Raw genomic sequence first — 25,524 nt, forward strand, 5'->3', positions numbered from 1 at the left:
GAAAAGATTTAAAGAGAGACCCAAGACCTAATACACGAGTCATGGAGCCTCATTTGTTGGTGTGAGAACACTGCTCAAACAGGTGGAACAGGTGGTAGATAAAATCCAGGTCCCCTGATTTCTAGTGTGCTGATCTATGTCTTCTACTTTATGTGTTTCAGTAGAGTTGCTATTGGTAGGCCTCATGAAATGGAACAGTAACACTGTGCTTTGCTATAAAATATCCTTTCCACTCCTATGGTGACTAAAAATCCCATCAGGAATACCTTTCCATTGAGTTAGAGTGTGGTATCCACTGAACTTTATCTAGAAAGAAAATGCATACATTAATTTGATGGAAGCTATTATAACATAGTCTTGGGCTATTACAAAGATAGGGTAGGGACCTATAGCAATAGGTCCAAGCATAGATAAGTTTTGACATAATTAAGACAATAATATTCCCAGCTCAAAAAAGAGTGCTTCTTGCCATCCATAATATTAATCCTGATTGCCAGATAGAGCATTAAAATAGAAATGAAAACAGAAGAGCCCCTGTTTTTACATCAGAAAGAGCCCCATTCATTTACTTAGCCACTCAACATTCTTTATCGAGTATCTATTATGTAGAAGAATTTTCTTTGTACTAGAGATGTTAATATGGTTAAGAAACAGAATGAGATATCAGTGTGTGCTTACTTCTCTTGCATTTTCTTCTCTCTTCTGCTCCAACCAAGGCAGACAGAACTTTGTGGTCCCTGCTTCAGTGGGGGTAAAGAGGGGGCATGATTATTGACTGAAAGTCTATATTTCCTAAGGACTACCTCTTTTCTTGTCTTTTGTTTTAAAACCTAAAACTGACAAGATTCCGACAGGATTGAAGAAGAAAAGGAAGTTCTTGGAGGGTGATGTGAGCCAATCTAGGGGATGGATTTAAGATTCAATATCAGAAAGTCACTCCTCCATTCTGGGAAGATGGCAGAATCTGAGAAGTGAATGGCTGCTGAAAATCTAGGTATGCTGGATTCTAGAGGTCAAGGTTCCCAACTTCAGAAACTATTCCAGTATGCAAATTTAGCACAAAATCAAGGTGGGGAGGGAGGGCACACCTTTAAGAGTTTCGGCAAGCTAGGACAATAACCAACAGTGATCAGGTTGGAGGAAATAAATGGACTCGCTCCAAACATTCTGTCTTAGCAAGCTCCTTGGAGCTGTTTGGTAACCCTGTGAGAGGGAAGGAAGCCCATTAATGGCATAGATTAAACATCACCTCAACCTAATAGAAGGGTTTTAAAGTTAATTTGATTTAAGAGAAATAAAGAAATATATTTGTTGTACCTCTGAGTTTGTGTAGGTACACAAAGATGAAGAAGACACAGAACACAGTATCTGCCTTCAAGTTATTCACAACCTAATGATAGCAATTGAAAATAGAGAAGAACAATTTCCATTAAGTATGGTACAGAGTCCATATCGGGCATTTCTGATGCTGCTCTGGGTTCATGGAGGAGGTATGATACACTCTGCCTAATGATTATTTCTACTGCAGATGTATCTAGAAATAGTCTTAGCTGAATGATTTACTGGACAAATAAGATGACAAATAAATGTTTATTAAGTTCCACTGTATTAAATTAAGGCAAGTTTCAGGATCTAATGCATCTCTTTCCTCAACTAGCATTAATATTTGAGAATTATTTATAGCTACCTAAATGTCCACATTTGGAGGAATTTTAGTTTATTTCTTTATGAATTAGTTGAAAAAGACAAAATGTGGCTCATATACATTTTCCTCTCCTAATACTAAATTGAATTATAACTCAAATGGTAGAAGGGGGGGGGGAAAGTGAAACTCTTTCCAGGATAAGTAATTTTTTCTCATTCCAAAAATTCTATACTATGTGGCTGAATACAATGTGGTATAATGAGAGCCATTTTCGGATTCACTTGCACCGTAGTAATTGTTTTCATTATTGCCACACTTCGCAATCACAATGGTGGTAGTGCAGGCATGGTGGGTGATTTAGGTAGATTTGGAAATCATAGAAACTCCAGCAGAATTATTTTCTTTTGTTTAATATGGAGACCTATCTTTGTTGGGAGATTTCATACGATACTGCAATGAGAAATGGTTAAAAATCAACTTTACCAATGATGATTAAAAAAATTGGTAGGCTAAGAAGTTGTGGAAGATTTAAGTCAGCCTAAATTGGAATAATCATTTAAGGATTTGGAGTTTTAACAACTGCCTTACATGATTGATAACAGTACAGCTATGTTGTTTCTGGCAAAGGTCTTTGAATATTATGCATACATAGGATAATTTTATGCAGTGAAAAATCTATTTGTATTTTTTTTTCTACTTTTAGCAATTAAGTGAGGAAAAGGACCAAGGGCATTTAGCCGGGGGACAAGGGCATCATTAACTGACTAAGTGATAAATGTTGTTATTAGATATATTTTTAATGCAAGACTCATTTTAATAAAAATAATGTAAATTCTAAAGTTGAGAAAGTAAAAAACAAAACAAAAAGCGCTGCTGCTGCTTGTACAACAGGCACACTCTGATTTGGATAATAGCATCTTTAATGATCATTTTTGGCATTATTTGTTAGAGCTGAACTTGGCTGTATAGGCGACACAGGCAATGTGTTTTCTGTGATGTTATTACTGGAGGATAGTGTATTTCAGGCTGACTCTCTGGGCTTTGATAAAAATGTCCATTTCCCTTAATGACTGTTACTATAAGATTACCTTTAAATATTCCTTTATATGTCCTTATCAGCATTCATAAGTATATACTGTTCTGGCCTCCATGGTTACCTTTGACAATATTAATATTACCTTTGATATTAATATTAATTAATATTACTTTTGATAATATTAATCTCAACCCTAAGACACCTTACTCTCTCATAAGTAACCAAGGATCATGCACTTTATAATGCCTGCTGTCCCTTTAACCAGATTCCCATAGGAGACTGAATGGAAAAATATGAACTGCTTTTGCTGTGACCCAAAGCTATATACAGTTTAATGCTACCATCAGTAGGAAAAGAAATAGTAGAGCTGTAAAAAAGTTAGAGACTAGAAGACTAGAATTCAAAGAGAAAAAAAGTGGGGGGGGGCGAGAGAGGAAAAGCATACAGATGAGGATAGAATGAAAGCAGTCCTTGATATATGGGACTCCCTCAGATGCCCCCAAATATCTACAACATTTGTGACAATTTTGCCAAACATTGACTTTTCCTGTGGACTCAATGGACCCAAAGCCTCATTTCCTCTAAGGCCCTCTGGTGTGCAAATATTTCCAATAGATGGGCATCTATTTTATTAACTGCTCAGCTCTGGTCCTCTGTTCTCTGGACATTACCCCTTTCCTACTACACACCTCCTGCCTTTAAAAGGAGATTACCACCTGCCTATAGACCAAACCATGCAAATTCCCTGTTCAAAGTATAGTTGAATATCTTTAGTGGTACGAAGCAAAGTTTGATTTAATTATTACAAATGTCTGGGCGCCTGGGTGGCTCAGTGGGTTAAGCCGCTGCCTTCGGCTCAGGTCATGATCTCAGAGTCCTGGGATCGAGTCCCGCATCGGGCTCTCTGCTCAGCACGGAGCCTGCTTCCCCCTTCTCTCTCTTTGCCTGCCTCTCTGCCTGCTTGTGATCTCTCTCTCTGTCTAATAAATAAATAAAATATTTTAAAAAATCATTTAATTATTACAAATGTCATCACATTTAAGTTTTAAATGTTGCTTTGGAATATACAGTGATATTTTCAGTTTTTGAGTATGCTAGTAAGTGCCTGCTTAAGTGGTAAAAAATAAGAGAGAATTCTATATAAACTATACTCTTGAAATGTTTTCTCAGAGAACATCCCATGTAAAATTCTAATGCACCAACACCAGACCAAACATCCCAATCAAAATTCCTCACCACAGTTAATGTGAAACACTCCTACAAGTCCAGAGAGTCATAATGAAAGTGAAGAAGAACAGTACTCTGAAATATTAATTGATTTCTCCCACTGCCCTCATGACCTTTTGATCCTTTCTGAGTTTAGCTAGCTAGAGAGTTAAACATTCATTAACTCAAGGAAGGGATGTTTCAAGTAAAAGCAAAGAAAAGGCTTTGGAGTTTCAATAGTCTAGAAACTCAAGGGACTCTGGACAGAGGGGAAAAAAACAAAACAACAACAACAACAACAACAACAACAAAACAATAAACCAAAGATAATGAGTCTCTTTCTCACACTTACTAGTGGATAGTGATTCTCCATTGGGTTGGGAAGAACAGAAAATTGGAGGGCAAGAGAAGTTGTTTACCTGTCTACAATGTCCTCAGTACATTGGTCAAGGTTGGATAGTCAGTAGAACTGAAGAGGCCATTAGATTATTTAAAGAAGGGTAATGCAGTAGCTGCCTTTACTGATCACAGTCAGACAACCAGCTAGAAAAATGGCAGTTTGAATCCTGGAACACAGAGATGACCACACCAAAATGACTATCCCAGCTTCCCAACCTTGGCCTTGGCAATATGTAAATTATTTCCACTCCAGGGTGAGTAGAGATTGTTTCCATTGTCAGTAAGATAAAACTCATTTCAAGAGAGTAATTAGATCAGATATACGAAAGAAAGCTTCATTTTTGTAAACTCTGTGGTTGTGGAGTGAGGTTTGCATGCAGTACTTGTGTAATGATTAAAATTGATAATTTATGGGATTTGTGTGTCAGCTATAATAATAGCCGTGAGATGAGAACTATTATTATTTTATTACTGTGATTGGGTGGGCTATAAAAACAGTATTTCTGGGTTCATGGGGAAATGGTAAGTGTCTTTATGAATAAGAAGGTAAAGAGGATGAACACAAGGAGAGATCCATTTAGAAAATCCAGAGGGCTTAGCCCAAATACTGGGTTCTAATGCAATGTTTTGACTGGGGTGTAATTGAGAATATAGAGCTACATCTTCCTTAAAGCAAACACTACACATAAAAATCTGTGTTCAAAAGAAAGATAAATATGTGTCTTCATTTTGCAGGAAGATTTATAGTATAAATATGTCAAGTAACATGATAGTTACCCATCTATCTAATATTGGATAGTTAAACCATCTGACATTTATGAAAGAATTAATCTAGTCATAACTTGTTGTGTTCAGATTTATTGCACAAAGAGATCTATACCTGTACTCAAACTAATAATAAACATTATTAAATAATTCTGATGAGTGATACCATAATAAAATATCTCTAATAATTTAAGTGCCATTTGATAAATGGGAAAGCTTCAGAAAATATCCCAAGTTCTTATAAAATATCACTTTCAACATCTTAAATCGGGATCAGTCAGGTGTATAATTTTGGCTACCTAAGAAAGAATTTAAGGTTCCTGTTATACTACTAGCATATAATGTGACATCTGCCTAGAAAGATAAACATCAATTAATGCATGCCTATTTCAAGAATTCTAAATGTTGGTTCATTAAGCAAAATAATAATAATAATAATAATGATAATAATAACAGTAATAATGCTTATACTTAACTCAGCTGCTATAACCAACAGATACACAGTAATTTACAATTAATTAAATAGATGATTAATACAAATTATCTCTTCTACCTCTCCCACATTCCTAGTGGTGGGAAACACTGAATTTAAAAAGACTGAGGGTCATCTCAGCTTTTGGTTGCTTGCCAAAAAAATACTATATAAGACACAACCATATTTACCTATTATGACTGCAGCTGAAAATAGAAGGTAACTCCAAATGGTTATACTATATTGGAGGTTCTGGAAGTGATTTTCTATTAGACCATTGCAATCCTATCTCACAAGTTGATAAAATATTTATTTACACTTTATAGATGAAAGTTCAGCAGAAATGTGATAAGGCAATGAGTAATATGTAGAGCCAGAAATCAAAAACTTCTTTTCCCAACCCAGAACATATTATCATAGGTTGTCTTAACTCCATAGGTATTTAACAGCTGGATAAAATGAGTCAGTCTCCCCTATAGTAATCAGTGGTTTTATCCACTGTTTCTTTCTTTTGTTTTTTTTCCTCAAGAAAATTTGGATTTAAAGCCTGGGTCTGTCTATCACTGTCCACTGGAGGATACCCAGTTGTTCTGTTACCACTCACTAGCCATTAGCATCAGTGTGTAAAATGTGGATGGTCTCTTCCTATTAGGCAAAGTCCTTATGAGGTTAAAATTATATGATAAATTTACAAGTACTTGAGAAAAAAAGGTGTTTTATCAGCCAGAGTATTACTATGTTGTAATTATAGATCCGCTTTCTGTTTGACAATATTTACTCATCCAGACTACATAATTTGCTTACCTTGGGGCTAATTAAAAAGTCTTCAGGGCTTAGCACATTGTCATGTTCTCTTTGTTAGAAGAACAGACTCATCAGCTTTCTCTTTATTTTTATTTTGTAGTTATCACTATGATCAGGGGAGGAGGTGGAATATTGGAGGCCTAGCAGCCATAGACAAGGTAGTAACAGAAAACACACAAAAAGTGTCAATTCATTTTGAGTGTTTGCTAACTAGGTGTGAATAGCTTTGTGTAGAATAATTCTCCCAATGAACGTTTTTTGTAAGATGGAAAGTCATGGTAGATATATATATATATGTATATATACACACATATATATATGTGAATATATATATATTTATCTTTTTTTCCCTAAGTACCTGGGGAAATGCTGGCTTCAAAAATGTTGAATTAATTTCCTTTTTTTTTTTTTACGATAAAAACATCAAAATTTATCTCTCGATAACTGGTTTAAAATAAGTCAAGACTCATCACAAGGGATCAGAAAGGTTAACAAATCCATTTAAGTGCTGTATAAATAATCATTGACTGTGAACCCAAAACTACAGAACCACAAAAACATTTGTTAATAATTATGAAGTGCCTATGATAGGCTGAGCCCTTTGGTGAATCTTCTCACTTACTCATACTCATACCAAAGACCCTGGAAAGAGATGCCACTAGTTTATGAATGAGAAGCATAAAGCTTGTAAAACTTGCAAAGGTCACCTAGGCCATGAGTGGGAGAAACAAGATTCAGACCCAGTGAGCATAATTCCAGACTTAATTTCACAAGTGCCTTGCATACTGTCTCAGTTTTCTTGCCATTTTTCAGAATGAGAGGAAATCCTGTTATAGAGATCTTGCAGAGGGATGATCTTGGGTGGGGAGGGATGACAAGGACTATTACAAGCACCATCTGTACAGTTCAGAATTCGACAAATGGTAACTTTATTAGGGCACATAGGTTAACTGTCATGGAATCAGAAGCTATTTTTGGCATACAAAACCACTAATTAATCACAAGAGATGCTTTTTAATTCAAGGAAAAAGAAAGAAAGAAAAGAAAAAGAGCCAACAAGGGAGAGGCAATGCTATATGAATCAGTTTCTGTCTCTGTCTCTCTTGTCATAATTATGAGTCTAATTAAGATTACAACCACTTATAAAGACTATTCCACATTGTTGCCATATTTAAAGTGTCCACAGGAATCATCTCTTATTTCAAGGAAAATAAATCTTTCTGACATTGTCGCTTGGAAAGGGAAGAGAACTGTTGTATTCTAAGTAGTATTTATAAGAGAAAGGCTATCAGAAACAAACAAATATTCTGGGAGAAATGAGACACAATGAAGAAATGATGATGCATCCTAGTATTTAAAGGGAGAACAGACTCATTCTGGGTGACCACAGAATGCAGAACAAAGTCAGTACTTGGAAGACAGGAAAGTCAGTTTTTATTTTGTTAACTTAAAGAATTTCTTAAAGTTAGTGCCACCTCAAAAACTTCCAACAAAGACAAAATCTTACAGGATACATTCTAGGGATGCATTTCATTTGATCATAAAAACAAACAAACAAAAAGACAACAAAAAAGAACTACCCCAGGATAAAATTCACTCTCCTAAATAAACATAGTATTCAAGAAGATATCAAAGGTATAATTATGTATATTATAATGTAAATACAGCAAGAATACCACGTATCTATCAAAGGGAATCTATCAAAGTTGTACTTAGGAAAAACAGTCATAGTCTTGAATGTCGACATTTTATAGGAAAGCATAAATAAACCATCTTAAGGTTCAACTCAAAAGTTAACAAAAACAACAATAAAGAGGACTGAAGAAAACAATGAAGGAACGTGAAGGTCACAGAAAATATAATGAATCTACAGAAGAAGTATCAACAGTTAAATCAAGAGTGAGAGCATGGCATATGAGATGCACCAAAAGCAAATGCTAGAAGAGAGGTGAGGGAACAAACAAATGCTAAGAAAGCATCCTTAAGACGCTATAAATATTAGCATCATAAAGTTCGTGTTTAGACAACAAAGATATAAATCATAAAACTGTTGTAAGTACTTTTTGTACTTACAAAAAGTAAAGAAATTGAGAAAAACATCAATGTTTAACTACAAAAATGCTGCCTAACCCAACAATCACTATCTCTACAAGTGACTTACTTCCAATTTTCAAGAAACAGATGATTTTATGTGAATTAAATTGTTCTAGGGTAAGGAAAAGATGGAAAACTTCTCAATTTATCTAATTAAACTAGCATAAACTTGAAATGCAAATATCAGGGTGATAATTAAAATGATTAAATTTTAAAAAATTATATATGAAAACTGATGCAAAAAGTATTTATCACCAAAAATACAAGGATGGTTTCAAGTTAAGAAAAAAGAATATGATCATTTTAGAAGACATAAAAATGCATTATTTTAAAGAATTTCTAGTAAATTAAAGAAAAACTATCATGATTAAAAAAAAACTTTTCATAAATGAATAGACAAAATTTTTTAATGACAGAGTATTAGAAGCGGTCCCATTGAAAGCAAGCAAAGGTAAAAAGACCACAGATAGTTTGTTTGCTCTTAGTGTAATCGGTAACTTAAAGTATTAACCAGAGGTAAGGCGATGGGTTACTAGAAAGAACCGGAAGAATTCAAGCATGGGCTGGGAGTCCAGTTGCTGGAAAACTCAGTATCAAATGGTGGGGGCTCGGGTGGCATCAAAGATAAAGAGAAAATGTGATCTGGTCTCAAGTCGTGTGGTTTTCTGCCCCAGGTTTGCAGCTGTGTGACTTGAGGCAGAACACTGATAGGCTCTTGTCCCCAGTTTGGGGTTAGTCGAGAAATTGTTTATATATTATGCACTACATCAGAGTGGTTTTGAGAATAAGTTTACTTATTGAGTAATTTGGAGCTTAGTAATTTAGAGCTTTTGACAAACTACAATGAACTGTATCAATCCTTGTTGATGTTAGTGTTACTGTTACTGAACTAGAGAGGACTTTATGGTATTTCCCATCAGTATGGATTCTCTGAGGCCTATTCATTGCTAAGCTATGATAATCTCTATATTCACTATAAACAGTGGATTTATTCCAGCATCCTTACTAAAACTAAGAACCAGATCTCCATGCCTCCAGGTAGGTTCACCAGACTCCACTGACTTCTGTATGTGTTCTGCTAGAAAAAGGGGAGAATATAATCACCCTATATGTTTTTCTAGGCCTTTATGGTCAAGAACAAGATATAGAAGAAAGACAAATAGCACTCTAATAGCTTAAAAATGCCCAGGAAACTATGATCTGGGTTCCATTTTTTAAAGTGAGTACTATAGGATTTGGATAATCACAATCTTTTAGATAAGCTCTGGTGACTAAAAGAGATAAGAAAAATTCTTTCAAGGATGGGATGTCATTAGACAAAGATTAGAAAAAAATCTTACAGATTTTTATGACTTCTTAAAAATTTGCCTTTAAAGAAAGAGTGGGCATGATAGGAGGATTGCCCAGATGTAAGTTAAAAAGCCACACTATGTTTTCTAATGTGAAAGGGGATTTTAATAGGATATAACCAAGTGTTAAACTGTGGGACTGGGGAAAAAAATTGATTTCCCAGCAAAGAGATGAAAAGTTGACAATGTTTCTTTTTTTTATATAACACAGTTTTTAAATGATGCCTAAGAAAACTGTGTCCTTAGAGGGAAAATGGGTAAAATATAAAAGACTAAAGAAGTGCTTTTTTATATTATAGTAAAATAAAAGAAAGTGTTGTATTGGTGTTACTGGGCTATTTTTTCTCCTTTTTTTTTTTTCTAATTTTTCACTTACGTTTATGTGTTAATATTAAAATAAAGATAATTAAATGTCAATAACTTCATCAACCTTTCATAAAAACTTAATGTATATCCTCCATAGGTAGATGGGGGAAGGAAGGAACCTCAGGGTTTCAAAATTCCTGGATATTATTCAATTAACTCATGCAAATCCTATGACCTATTACCCTGAAAAGTTATCCTCTAAACAGCTGAATCTCAGAAAATCATTCCTGAACAAGGGAGCTATTCCAGTTATGAATGTTATAAAGATTTTTTCTTATATTAAACAAAAAGTAAGCTATTTATCCTGTACTCAGTTTTAATTTATTCCATCAAGAAAGATACATTTTATAGTTTAACTCTGCAATATGGAAGTTCTTTATGTAAGGTAGTTTTTGTCTATTTAATCTCTAATTCTCCAATCTAAATGTCTTTCGTTCCCACAAATAGCATGATTTTCATTTTTTAACCAACTGTCTATGGCAAGACATTCTAAATATATTGTGGAGTAAAACATCCTAGAGTTTGGCATCAGAGTGAAATATTAGAATCTCATTTTGTAATAGGAATGTCATAAATAAGGACTGGCGTTCCCCTACTTCTGGGAACTATAGTTCCATATCACCAGTTCAACCTGAGGTGTATGAGATGGTGGCAGCCCCAGTGACATCACACCAGCCATTAACAAACAGGGAAGGGCCAAGCGAAGAGCCCTGAAGCAAACAATCCTTTTAGTTATGATCAGTTCACCACTCTTTCCTTTCAGGTTATACTCATGTATCGTTAAATGTTCTCTTTATTAGCCCGCTGTCTTCATTTTTTTCCTGAAGGATAACACGAGATATTTGAAGGGGCTGGGAGCTGGGGGAAGTTTTCTAAAGAAATTTCTAGATCTTCCAGACTACTAATATAATTTAAAAATGACAGGAGACTTATTTTGCATAGCTTGTTTTTTCATGAAACTTCATCTGCTCCAGGTGACCCTGAGTAAATATTCACACATCATTTGTTGATTATGTCTTTCCAAAGGTGGTATCCAGACTAAGACCAGACTCATAGGTCATAGGTTGAAATTCTTCAATTTTTGTGAGAAATCAAGACATTTTTAAAGAATTGACCTTCACTGTGATGTTTTAAATTTTTAGTACAAGTAGCATGAGTTCATATATTACTTACATTAAATAAAAAAAAATACTTAAAGAGATGAAAAATCTATAATGATAATTTTCCCATACTTCTGTGAAGATAATGGATAAAAGAAAGGAGATATAAGAGTAGAGTGGTTTATTTTTTACATAGTAAACTACAGGAAATTGTTAGTGTCATTAACTACAAAAAACACACCAAGCTTATACCTATTAAGAAAAACTGCAATCCCTTTACACACTGCTGATAAAAATTTAACATTTCACACTTACATATTTCACAAGGCTTAAGAAATTTAAATTAGACTGGTAGTTACAATGTTGTTATGACTCAAAAGTTGATCAAAGGACTAAAAATTCACTGGAGACCAGTTGTAATGGAATAGCCCTTGATTTAGCTGCCCCGGATTACTGGGTCTCCTTTGCGGAGTCAAAGACTTGTTTCCCATTCCCCGTGATTCATTGGGTGATACTTTGGCTCATCTTCCTCCTTCTTCATTACTTTGATGAGCTCTTTGGCTTGTAGGCAGTTTCCCTTGACTAATGTACGTGAAAAGCGTTTGAAAAATACTAAGCGTTTGAAAAATACTATGCAAATGCAATGAATTAACAGTAACTTCACAGATTATCCTCATAAAATATACCTTTGGAATTTTAGAATGGAAATGTACTTTTGAGATTATGAAGAAGACAAAGGTCCAGATTGGTGAAATGGCCTTCACAAAGCTATCCCCCAAATGTATAAAAGATCTATTTCTCCCAATTCTTAAGAGTTTTCTTGCTATTAACTATGTGATTCTTATCTTCTGTATATCTTTTGTAAAACTCTTTGGAATTAACTCTTTTAAGAAAAAAAATATCATGTTTCTTTTAAAATAGGTAGACATGATGGGCTCAAGGCACAGATGACAAATTTCACTCAAAGAATTTTTTTCTGAGAGTCTGTCCTTTCCAATCTAAGTATGTTTTGCTCTATTCCCTACCTGCTCCCTAATCAAGTCATGGAGTTATTGATTCTGCCCATCTAATCATCAAGACATCCCTCTAAATGTATTCACCTGAACAATAGTGGATACACCACATATAAATGCAAATGTTGGACTCAATTTATAGGTTAGCAGTTGTAAAGTAATTTTACTATCTAGATGAACAGTTGGAATTTGCGGGCTTCTGTAGTTGGTATAGTAAAGGTTGATCCAGCCCAGTACAACTCTATATATCCTATTACATAGCTGCTGTCAAATCAATTCACAGATGAGTGAGGATTTTGAAGCGCCATTGTGGCAAACCCTAGGGACATCATTACCGTAGTGCCTCATAAGCTCTATATTGTTACTTCACATCCATTGTAAAAATCAAAATATCAGAAAGGACAAAAAAAAAAAAGTTGCTGAAAGTCACTCAGTTGGTCAATGCAAACCACACTTCAAATAAAGTTTTGACTAGCTCCAGGTTCTAAATTTTTGAGTTTGATAACATACTACCAAATCCTGGAGTGCAGTAGCAGAATTCTATAAAACAAACAAACTTACTTTACTTTAGAAAAAATCTAGAACTGGAGGGGATTAGGCTAAGTGAAGTAAGTCAACCAGAGAAGGAATTTTCATGTGGTTTCATGCAGATGTGGAACATAAGCACTACCACAGAAGACTACAGGGGAAGGGAAGGAAATCCAAAGGAGTAGAAATCAAGGAGGGAGAGGAGCCATGAGAGACTATGGACCGGGAAACAAACCGAGGTTTTTAGAGGGGGAGAGAAGGGGTGAGAGGGTGATGGGTAGTAAGGAGGGCACATGCTGTGATGAGCACTGGGTATTATCCATAACTAATGAATCATTGAACACTATATCAAAAACTGATGATGTACTATACACTGGCTAACTGAACATTAAAAAAAAATAGCATTAAAGATCAACCTGCTTGTAATACTATATATCCTTCTAAAATTCCTGAAATTATTTTTCCCAAAGGATTTTCTGTGGTTATGTCAACAGCTTTCTCATGAACCAGTAAAAGCTTCTATATTCTTTGATAGTAATCACCATGGTGCATTAATTATTAAAGAAAAACTAGAAAAGATGGATGAAAACACAGTGGAATTTAACTAGAATCTTCAAGTGTAAAGAATATGTCGTGGTATGTTGATAAAATATATAACAAGCTCTCAAAACAAAAAGCAGATTGATAGTTTTAGCCAGTTTATGTTATATAAATACTCCCCTCATTGCTTATTTTCAACTTCTAAGGTGATGCCATTAAACGTGAACTTGGGAAGAGAGGTATGTGCTCATTCAGGTCTCAAGAGCTAGAACAGCCAATAGTGTAAAATTTCATGTTTTGAATTGTTTCTTTATGAAAATCTAAGGGGAGACTTTAAAGAACTATTATAAAAATAGTAAATATAAACATTCCTTTAACTTGATTGTGTTTTTATAGCAGAAGACATATCATTATTTTCTTATAATCGCTGTAATGGTTTATTCCTATTTGTTTTTACTCTGTTTTATTGATTTAACAAATACTTGAATTTTTTTAATGAAAAGAAGGACTCTGAAAACTAGCCTGTTGTGGTCATTTTTATGCAATTTCATGGGACACACCTCTAAGAATATCTCTCTTTCATATCTGCTCCCAAAATAATATGATAGCTTAACTATTTGTAATTTTTCTTGGAGTATAAAGATTAACAATGAATCTGAGTATTTAAAAGATACTTTTTAATCTTTTATTAATTTTTCTTATATAAGCTTTTAATGTTTCTTAGAAAGAATAAATATTGTTCTTGCCACAAGTTGTTTGAAAGATAGACAGTGATTTCCGTGAAATCCCCTTTCCTTAACTCTGGCAAAGGACATTATAATCCAATATATATTCAAACTCATTTACTCTTTAATATTTAATTTATTTCCTCTTTAATCTATTAATATAAATTATCTTGTTAAGTTAAAATATTGGGACAAGTAATTTATTTTTTAGAGTGTTAAAGAAAAGAATTACGTTATTCTTTCTTTTTTTTTTTTTTCAAACCTCAGGATTTCCTATAGTCATCAAATTTGAATCTCACAAATTAAGCAAACCAGGAAAGGTTTACTAATAAACATTCAGCTTACTAATGATTTTTACAAACCTCTACATAATGGAGTTGAGGAGTTCTACCAACTACTAGTGAAAAAAATCTGCATCTTGGCAACACTTTCTCATATTTTTACTCATATCACTATAGTACTTTTCAAATAAGTTTATAGTTCCTAGTTTTCACAAATGTTTTCATAATTTTGTTATTGCCCCTTCTTAGTGAACATGTAATAGTGTCTAAGATTTACTGAATGCTCCTTATATTCCAGGCACTATTCTAAGTACTTTGTAATTATTAATTCTTAGCTCTTAAAAGCAATCTCAGGAGAGAGACAGTATTATCAGCTTTATATTACTGATAAGGAAAGTGAGACAAGTTTTCAGAACTCATAAGTGGCAGATCAGAGATCAAGCTAGATATTGTGCCTCTAAAGCTTATGTTCTTAATCCATCTTTTAATAAGAATATCCAATTTTAGCTCAGTCCTTTAAAAAACCTATTATTATAAATTTATACTCATGCTAAATTCTTGATATTTGTGTTTATTTTCCTTAAAGAATATTCTCAAATGTATGTATTAAAATAAATAAAAAGCTTTTGAACTAAAAAAGCATTTAGATAAATTTATGTGCTGGGATGCATTAATGCACATATGAAAAAAGACCGAAATATTATTCCTATTAATCTTACCTAGAAATAGCTGAAAAATTATACCTTTTCCACCATTTTAATTGCAACTTAATTACTGAAACCAATTTTGGGAATTTTAGCCAAATATGCGGAGCAGTTATGTGTAAGTGAAACCAGGGTTTTTGACTAAAGTCTGGATAAAGGGGGCTCCTGGGTGGCTCAGTGGGTTAAGCCGCTGCCTTCGGCTCAGGTCATGATCCCAGGGTCCTGGGATGGAGCCCCGCATCGGGCTCTCTGCTCAGCAGGGAGCCTGCTTCCTCCTCTCTCTCTGCCTGCCTCTCTGCCTGCTTGTGATCTCTGTCAAATAAATAAATAAAATCTTTAAAAAAAAAAAATAAAGTCTGGATAAAGCCAAATGCGGCCAAATGCTTGCTTACCCCAAAACACTAATTAAGGTTTTCCAGAATTGTGCAATATCCATCAAGTCATCCAGCTTTATTTTCCTTATCAGGCTAGCCTACAACTAGAATTAATGGTGAAGAGCTTTATTTCCCTCGATTATAGTAATACCTGCAACAACATGGTCTGATTAAAGCCATCAATTGAACTTCAAAATTAGTCAGTTGAGTTCATCAGTGGGGAATGCTCCAATAAATAACCACACAACTTCTTATCCTATTCTCCATGGAAATCCTTCCTTCAAAAGCAAGAAACGTGCAAGATTATTTAGAATAGCAATTGTCTGCTCAACACTTCCCCACAGAGGATGCTGGAAGGGGTATGGTATTTCAGTTTCCACTGTGTCTGTCACCCTCACTTGACTTCTCAGCTCACCGGATACATAATAGAACAAGATATAATAATAGTCATTAACAGACACATTCGATGCTCTCTGCGCAAGCATTCACTCACAGCTCATTCACTTCAATTGCTTTATAGAAAACCCTCCAATTGATGTTCTACATTACTAGGTTTTCAGCTTTAGAAGAATTTACAATTTTCAAAGGTTAGAGAGAACCCTTCACCCAACAAGAGAGGAAGACTGCCCAGTTAAGTATCCCCTCTTTGTCCCCGAATGGCCAATCCTCACCTTCTTCACTCGGATCTGTGTCCCCGGAGGCTGACCTTTAGGACGGTCCTTACCAGCTGCCTTGTGGTAAGGCTTCTAGTGAGTTCAGCAAAGGGAAGAACCAGAGGGAGGAGGAAGAACGGGATGTTTTCCTCCCTGTTCTCTGGCTTGTAAGCCGTAGCTGGTTGGTTGGTTATGTCTCTACCAATATCCCTCATCAGGTGGCCAGAGAACTTCACTCCAAATTCTATAACCTGGTCCTTCTTTTGCTTCTACTGGCCTAGAGGAGGTAATGAACTAAGGCTAAGGGCTCTGTATTCTCTCTTATAGCCTAAACCACTCCCACCTTTGTTTAAAGAGTCTCTTTATTAAATTTGACTGAATTCCCAACTCTTGACTTATCCATACCCTTCTAAATGGGAAATTTGTTGTCCTGAAAAGTTTTTAAAAGCCAAGATGCACGAAGACACAATTAAGGTATTTGTTACAGTTTTCTCTTTGCCTCAATAGATATTGACAGGTGTTCACCCAAGGCTAATTAGATTTCATTAACATTTACATTGAGGGTTAAGAACTAATAAGGAGTGTGGAGCATACCATATTGATTAGGAATAGTACGTGACCTTTCTCTTTTTGATTATTGCTGGTTCTAAATAACTTTTGCTACAGATTTAATTTTGAAGAAACCCCTCATAAGCTTGATCAATAACATTTCTACTAGTTTATAAATATGTTAATTTAAGTGACAGAAATTCTATTACATTTTAAGAGCAATTCACAGAAATATTTATATTTTACTACTATCTCTCTAGGGCTATAATATGGTTCAATTTTAGATTTATAGGGGAAAACTTGAATTTTTTTAAAGTGCTGATTACAAATGATGATCTGTAGCCAAATTCAAGTTTTGTCTTTTTGAGCACAAATAGTCCTAAAATATATACTAAGGTGTTTTTTTTCAATTTTATTTTGAAGTTTTCATATAAAAATATAAATTCCTGGCTTCTCTTGAAAACTTAGGTTGTTAACGGTCCACAACGCAGTAGGGCAAATTGACATGGGCCTGGGTAGTAGTGGTATTTCTTAAGTGTGAATCTACCAGTGCCCCACAGTCTCCATCATTCTGTTCCTTATGACTCTGATTCACTTTTAGTTTACCTGCATATAGCCACAATCTTTGTAATTTGTAATTCTAATATCCAGGAAACTTTATTGTCTTTAATATGTTATTGAAAACTGCACTTAACATTTCCCTGTGTCCAAATTAGGGGTCAGTAAAGGCTCTTTTCTGTTAAAGGCCAGAGAGTAAATATTTTAAGCTTTGCAAGCCAAGTGTTTCCGCTTTGTTGTTGTAGCATATAAGCAGCCATAGATAACATAACATGTAAACAAATAAACATGGCTGAAATCCAATAAAACTTTATTTTAAAGAACAAGTGGTGGGCTAAATTTGATCCACAGTCCATAGTTTCCAAATCTCTGGTGTAAGGAATCAGAGAATCTGTAATATATCATGGCAAAGATATTATATCATATAGTAGGAATTTCATTTGTGGATTTGATATTTTATGAACAAGAAAGAGGAAGGTTTAAGGATGAAGGAAGGGATGAGGCTGGTGTGCTTAACCATTAGAAGTATGTAGATCCCAAGAACAAAGAAATGACAAATTAGAAGGATGTGTACATGTAACCAAAAGTGTTCTAGAGATTATAGCTCAAGAAAAGTAGCTCGTGGCAGAGTCTCCAGCTTCTCTTCAATTTTTAAAATATAAAATGTCCTACCCCGGAACTTATTCTCAAATCACAAGGTGAATTCTAACATTTTCTGAAAAATTAGGAGGTATTGACTTTTAAATTCCAATGAACCATACAGGTAAAATGGGGAAATTCAGTTTTGATACAATATAAGAACTATAGTTTCAAAGAGGTAGAGAGTTATAGAAAAAGATCCTCAATTTTGGAGTCTGCTCTTGAATTACTGAAGGATTTCAGCTATCTTATTTATTAAAAAATGAAACTCTTTGAAAGAATTGTTCTAGATAGTATAAGACCTACTCAGGGAACAACAGAGCTTGACATACTGATAACAGGAAGTTGTTAGATTTCACATAGGTAAATTCAGACATCAGGTTCTTTGTTGGTTCAAATCAACTTGGAACTCTTCATGGTTCTGAACTCTTAAATTCTTGTAGGAAGGAATAGAAATTAAATGAAGAAAATATATTAAAAAGACATTGTAGATTAAGAAGTCAGGAAGCGAGTCAAGATGGCGGAGAAGTAGCAGGCTGAGGCTGCTTCAGCTAGCCGGAGATCAGCTAGATAGCTTATCTAAAGATTGCAAACACCTGAAAATCCATCGGCAGATCGAAGAGAAGAAGAACAGCAATTCTGGAAACAGGAAACAACCACTTTCTGAAAGGTAGGACCGGCGGAGAAGTGAATCCATAGCGACGGGAAGATAGACTGGGGGGGGGGGCAGCTCCCAGGCAAGCGGCGGAGCAAGTGCGCACAAAATCAGGACTTTTAAAAGGCTGTTCCGCTGAGGGACATCGCTCCAGAGGCTACCCGGGGCAAAGCCCACATGGGGTCAGCGTGGCCTCAGGTCCCGCAGGGTCACAGAAGGATCGGGGGTGTCTGAGTGTCGCAGAGCTTGCAGGTATTGGAACGGGAAAGCCGGCTACAGAGACAGAGCCGACAGTAAGCTCACAGCTCGGTGTTACCTTGAACCAGTTGCAGGCTCGGTGAGCTCGGAGCGCGGCCGGAGGTCAGGCAGACGGGAATAACTGGGCGCTGTTCTCTGGAGGCGCACTGAGGAGTGGGGCCCTGGGCTCTCGGCTCCTCCGGGCCGGAGACCAGGAGGCCGCCATTTGTATTCTCGTCCTCCTGAACTCTACGGAAAGTGCTCAGGGAACAAAAGCTCCTGAAAGCAAACCGGAGCGGATTACTCACCCTGGCCCCGGGTAAGGGCGGTGTAATTCCGCCTGGGGCAAAGACACTTGAGAATCCCTACAACAGGCCCCTCCCCCAGAAGATCAACAAGAAATCCAGCCAAGACCAAGTTCACCTACCAAGGAGTGCGGTTTCAATACCAAGGAGAGCAGCAGAATTCCAGAGGAGGAGAAAGCCAAGCACAGAACTCATGGCTTTTTCCCTGTGATTTTTTTTAGTCTTGCAGTTAATTTAATTTTTTTCTTTTTTCATTTTTTGTTTTTTTTTCTCTCACCTTCGGGTAAAATTTATTTTTTTAACTGTTACCTTTTCCTTTTTTAATGATTTTTTACTACTTTATCGAATATATATATTTTTTCTTTTTTACATTTTTCTTAGGTGTTTTCTTTTTTTTTAAATTATTTTCTTTTCTTTTTTTTTTCTTTTTTCTTTTTTTTTTTTTCCTTCTTCCTTTTTGAACCTCTTTTTATCCCCTTTCTCCCCCCCTCATGATTTTGGATCTCTTCTAATTTGGTTAAAGCATATTTTCCTGGGGTTGTTGCCACCCTTTTAGTATTTTACTTGCCCCTTCATATATTCTTATCTGGACAAAATGACCAGACGGAAAAATTCAACACAAAAAAAATGAACAAGAGGCAGTACCGAAGGCTAGGGACCTAATCAATACAGACATTGGTAATATGTCAGATCTAGAGTTCAGAATGACAATTCTCAAGGTTCTAGCCGGGCTCGAAAAAGGCATGGAAGATATTAGAGAAACCCTCTCGAGAGATATAAAAGCCCTTTCTGGAGAAATAAAAGAACTAAAATCTAACCAAGTTGAAATCAAAAAAGCTATTAATGAGGTGCAATCAAAAATGGAGGCTCTCACTGCTAGGATAAATGAGGCAGAAGAAAGAATTAGTGATATAGAAGACCAAATGACAGAGAATAAAGAAGCTGAGCAAAACAGGGACAAACAGCTACTGGACCACGAGGGGAGAATTCGAGAGATAAGTGACACCATAAGACGAAACAACATTAGAATAATTGGGATTCCAGAAGAAGAAGAAAGAGAGAGGGGAGCAGAAGGTATACTGGAGAGAATTATTGGGGAGAATTTCCCCAATATGGCAAAGGGAACGAGCATCAAAATTCAGGAGGTTCAGAGAACGCCCCTCAAAATCAATAAGAATAGGCCCACACCCCGTCACCTAATAGTAAAATTTACAAGTCTCAGTGACAAAGAGAAAATCCTGAAAGCAGCCCGGGAAAAGAAGTCTGTAACATACAATGGTAAAAATATTAGATTGGCAGCTGACTTATCCACAGAGACCTGGCAGGCCAGAAAGAGCTGGCATGATATTTTCAGAGCACTAATTGAGAAAAACATGCAGCCAAGAATACTATATCCAGCTAGGCTATCATTGAAAATAGAAGGAGAGATTAAAAGCTTCCAGGACAAACAAAAACTGAAAGAATTTGCAAATACCAAACCAGCTCTACAGGAAATATTGAAAGGGGTCCTCTAAGCAAAGAGAGAGCCTATAAGTGGTAGATCAGAAAGGAACAGAGACCATATACAGTAACAGTCACCTTACAGGCAATACAATGGTACTAAATTCATATCTCTCAATAGTTACCCTGAATGTTAATGGGCTAAATGCCCCTGTCAAAAGACACAGGGTATCAGAATGGATAAAAAAACAAAACCCATCTATATGTTGCCTCCAAGAAACTCATTTTAAGCCTGAAGACACCTCCAGATTTAAAGTGAGGGGGTGGAAAAGAATTTACCATGCTAATGGACATGAGAAGAAAGCAGGAGTGGCAATCCTTATATCACATCAATTAGATTTTAAGCCAAAGACTATAATAAGAGATGAGGAAGGACACTATATCATACTCAAAGGGTCTGTCCAACAAGAAGATCTAACAATTTTAAATATCTATGCCCCCAAGGTGGGAGAAGCCAACTATATAAACCAATTAATAACAAAATCAAAGAAACACATCAACAATAATACAATAATAGTAGGGGACTTTAACACTCCCCTCACTGAAATGGACAGGTCATCCAAGCAAAAGATCAGCAAGGAAATAAAGGCCTTAAATGACACACTGGACCAGATGGACATCACAGATATATTCAGAATATTTCATCCCAAAGCAACAGAATACACATTCTTCTCTAGTGCACATGGAACATTCTCCAGAATAGATCACATCCTCGGTCCTAAATCAGGACTCAACCAGTATCAAAAGATTGGGATCATTCCCTGCATATTTTCAGACCACAATGCTCTAAAGCTAGAACTCAACCACAAAAGGAAGTTTGGAAAGAACGCAAATACATGGAGACTAAACAGCATCCTTCTAAAGAATGAATGGGTCAACAGGGAAATTAAAGAAGAATTGAAAAAAAATTATGGAAACAAATAATAATGAAAATACAATGGTTCAAAATCTGTGGGACACAACAAAGGCAGTCCTGAGAGGAAAATATATAGCGGTACAAGCCTTTCTCAAGAAACAAGAAACGTCTCAGGTACACAACCTAACCCTACACCTAAAGGAGCTGGAGAAAGAACAAGAAAGAAACCCTAAGCCCAGCAGGAGAAGAGAAATCATAAAGATCAGAGCAGAAATCAATGAAATAGAAACCAAAAAAACAATAGAACAAATCAACGAAACTAGGAGCTGGTTCTTTGAAAGAATTAATAAAATTGATAACCCCCTGGCCAGACTTATCAAAAAGAAAAGAGAAAGGACCCAAATAAATAAAATCATGAATGAAAGAGGAGAGATCACAACTAACACCAAAGAAATACAAACTATTATAAGAACATACTATGAGCAACTCTACGCCAATATATTTGACAATCTGGAAGAAATGGATGCGTTCCTAGAAACATATAAACTACCACAACTGAACCAGGAAGAAATAGAAAGCCTGAACAGACCCATAACCAGTAAGAGATTGAAACAGTCATTAAAAATCTCCAAACAAACAAAAGCCCAGGGCCAGACGGCTTCCCGGGGGAATTCTACCAAACATTTAAAGAAGAACTAATTCCTATTCTCCTGAACTGTTCCACAAAATTGAAATGGAAGGAAAACTTCCAAACTCATTTTATGAGGCCAGCATCACCTTGATCCCAAAACCAGACAAGGATCCCACCAAAAAAGAGAGCTATAGACCGATATCCTTGATGAACACAGATGCGAAAATACTCAACAAAATACTAGCCAATAGGATTCAACAGTACATTAAAAAGATTATTCACCACGACCAAGTGGGATTTATTCCAGGGCTGCAAGGTTGCTTCAACATCCGCAAATCAGTCAATGTGATACAACACATCAATAAAAGAAAGAACAAGAACCATATGATACTCTCCATAGATGCTGAAAAAGCATTTGACAAAGTACAGCATCCCTTCCTGATCAAAACTCTTCAAAGTGTAGGGATAGAGGGCACATACCTCAATATCATCAAAGCCATCTATGAAAAACCCACCACAATTATCATTCTCAATGGAGAAAAACTGAAAGCTTTTCCGCTAAGGTCAGGAACACGGCAGGGATGTCCATTATCACCACTGCTATTCAACATAGTACTAGAGGTCCTAGCCTCAGCAATCAGACAACAAAAGGAAATTAAAGGCATCCAAATCGGCAAAGAAGAAGTCAAATTATCACTCTTCGCAGATGATATGATACTATATGTGGAAAACCCAAAAGACTCCACTCCAAAACTGCTAGAACTTATACAGGAATTCAGTAAAGTGTCAGGATATAAAATCAATGCACAGAAATCAGTTGCATTTCTCTACACCAACAGCAAGACAGAAGAAAGAGAAATTAAGGAGTCAATCCCATTTACAATTGCATCCAAAACCATAAGATACCTAGGAATAAACCTAACCAAAGAGACACAGAATCTATACTCAGAAAACTATAAAGTACTCATGAAAAAATTGAGGAAGACACAAAGAAATGGAAAAATGTTCCATGCTCCTGGATTGGAAGAATAAATATTGTGAAAATGTCTATGCTACCTAAAGCAATCTACACATTTAATGCAATTCCTATCAAAGTACCATCCATCTTTTTCAAAGAAATGGAACAAATAATGCTAAAATTTATATGGAACCAGAAAACACCTCGAATAGCCAAAGGGATATTGAAAAAGAAAGCCAACGTTGGTGGCATCACAATTCCGGACTTCAAGCTCTATTACAAAGCTGTCATCATCAAGACAGCATGGTACTGGCACAAAAACAGACACATAGATCAATGGAACAGAATAGAGAGCCCAGAAATAGACCCTCAACTCTATGGTCAACTAATCTACGACAAAGCAGGAAAGAATGTCCAATGGAAAAAAGACAGCCTCTTCAATAAATGGTGCTGGGAAAATTGGACAGCCACATGCAGAAAAATGAAATTGGACCATTTCCTTACACCACACACAAAAATAGACTCAAAATGGATGAAGGACCTCAATGTGCGAAAGGAATCCATCAAAATCCTTGAGAAGAACACAGGCAGCAACCTCTTCGACCTCTGCCGCAGCAACATCTTCCTAGGAACAACGCAAAAGGCAAGGGAAGCAAGGGCAAAAATGAACTATTGGGATTTCATCAAGATCAAAAGCTTTTGCACAGCAAAGGAAACAGTTAGCAAAATCAAAAGACAACTGACAGAATGGGAGAAGATATTTGCAAACGACATATCAGATAAAGGACTAGTGTCCAGAATCTATAAAGAACTTAGCAAACTCAACACCCAAAGAACAAATAATCTAATCAAGAAATGGGCAGAGGACATGAACAGACATTTCTGCAAAGAAGACATCCAGATGGCCAACAGACACATGAAAAAGTGCTCCATATCACTCAACATCAGGGAAATACAAATCAAAACCACAATGAGATATCACCTCACACCAGTCAGAATGGCTAAAATCAACAAGTCAGGAAATGACAGATGCTGGCGAGGATGCAGAGAAAGGGGAACCCTCCTACACTGTTGGTGGGAATGCAAGCTGGTGCAGCCACTCTGGAAAACAGCATGGAGGTTCCTCAAAATGTTGAAAATAGAACTTCCCTATGACCCAGCAATTGCACTATTGGGTATTTACCCTAAAGCTACAAATGTAGTGATCCAGAGGGGCACGTGCACTCGAATGTTTATAGCAGCAATGTCCACAATAGCCAAACTATGGAAAGGACCTAGATGTCCATCAACAGATGAATGGATCCAGAAGATGTGGTATATATACACAATGGAATACTATGCAGCCATCAAAAGAAATGAAATCTTGCTATTTGTGACAATATGGATGGAACTAGAGCGTATCATGCTTAGCGAAATAAGTCAAGCAGAGAAAGACAACTATCATATGATCTCCCTGATATGAGGAAGTGGTGATGCAACATGGGGGCTTAAGTGGGTAGGAGAAGAATAAATGAAACAAGATGGGATTGGGAGGGAGACAAACCATACGTGACTCTTAATCTCACAAAACAAACTGAGGGTTTCTGGGGGGAGGGGGTTTGGGAGAAGGGGGTGGGCTTATGGACATTGGGGAGGGTATGTGCTTTGGTGAGTGCTGTGAAGTGTGTAAACCTGGTGATTCACAGACCTGTACCCCTTGGGATAAAAATATATGTTTATAAAAAATAAAAAATTAAAAAAAAAGACATTGTATAAAAAATAGACAATCTTGGAGTACCTGGGGGCTCAATCAGTTAAGTGTCTGCCTTAGCACAGGTCATGACTTTGGGGTCCTGGGATGGAGCCTCCTATCAAGCTCCCCGCTCAGCTCAGAGTCTGCTTCTCCCTCTCCCTTTGCCCCTCCCCTGTGTTTATGCATGCACTCTCTCACTCTATCATTCTCTCAAATAAATAAATAAAATCTTTAAAAAATAGACAATCATAATTTAGGTATAATACGACAGGACTTGTACCTAAATTATATATAGAAAAGTGAAAAATCAATTATTTCAGTTTTTGACTTGAGCATCTCTAAAATCAAAAGTGAAGGACAACTTCTTACCTAGCAAGTATATTTTTAATATATGCTAGAAGATAGCATTCACTCATTCACTAGGTCAGTCTGTCACATATTCAATGTTCAACAATGAATGTTGCTTGAGCACATGCAATGTTCTAGGCATCATACTATTCTGTTCTTTGAAATTGGGGGGGTGGATTTCATGCTATGATAGAAAAAGGGCATGTTCAGATAAAGTGACTCTGAGGAAGGAATGTTAAAGCTGATGTATTAAACAAACAAAACAAAATTACAGTTGGTAAGACAGGAATGTTCCTTATGGAGACAACAGAATATGAAAACACCCTGGAAAAAATAAATCACAGAGGCAAAAAAGTTAGTGAAGAGTGCTTATCCGTTAAAGCCAGGTTGGGAACACCTAACGTAATACTTCTATCCAGAGTATGGGTGAAGGCCACTGCAGTTGAAAGCCTGATGCTGTTGTGTATTCCTCACTGCAATGTCAATATTTATTTGTATGTAT

At 36.1% G+C, this 25,524-nt stretch overlaps 1 protein-coding gene and 1 long non-coding RNA gene across 10 annotated transcripts in view; one reads left to right on the forward strand and one right to left on the reverse strand.

The window, feature by feature from the left end:
* Nucleotides 1–25,524, reverse strand: part of DCC (DCC netrin 1 receptor) — a 1,135,716-nt gene that overhangs the window by 472,872 nt on the left and 637,320 nt on the right. The gene's annotated exons all lie outside the window — the stretch shown is intronic.
* The window catches only part of LOC309847831, a 44,152-nt gene continuing 23,031 nt past the window's right edge, over nt 4,404–25,524 (forward strand). For 3 of the 7 annotated variants that reach the window (XR_014302652.1, XR_014302653.1, XR_014302654.1), the window contains exon 1: nt 4,404–4,540. This is a non-coding gene — a long non-coding RNA (uncharacterized lncRNA). Of the gene's footprint in view, nt 4,541–6,427; nt 6,486–13,527; nt 13,557–25,524 lie in introns of those variants that run through there. The other 4 variants (XR_014302656.1, XR_014302657.1, XR_014302655.1 and 1 more) reach the window with 3 other exon arrangements.

The sequence above is a fragment of the Mustela nivalis genome (genome assembly GCF_964662115.1).
Source record: "Mustela nivalis genome assembly, chromosome: 14".
NCBI lineage: Eukaryota > Metazoa > Chordata > Mammalia > Carnivora > Mustelidae > Mustela > Mustela nivalis.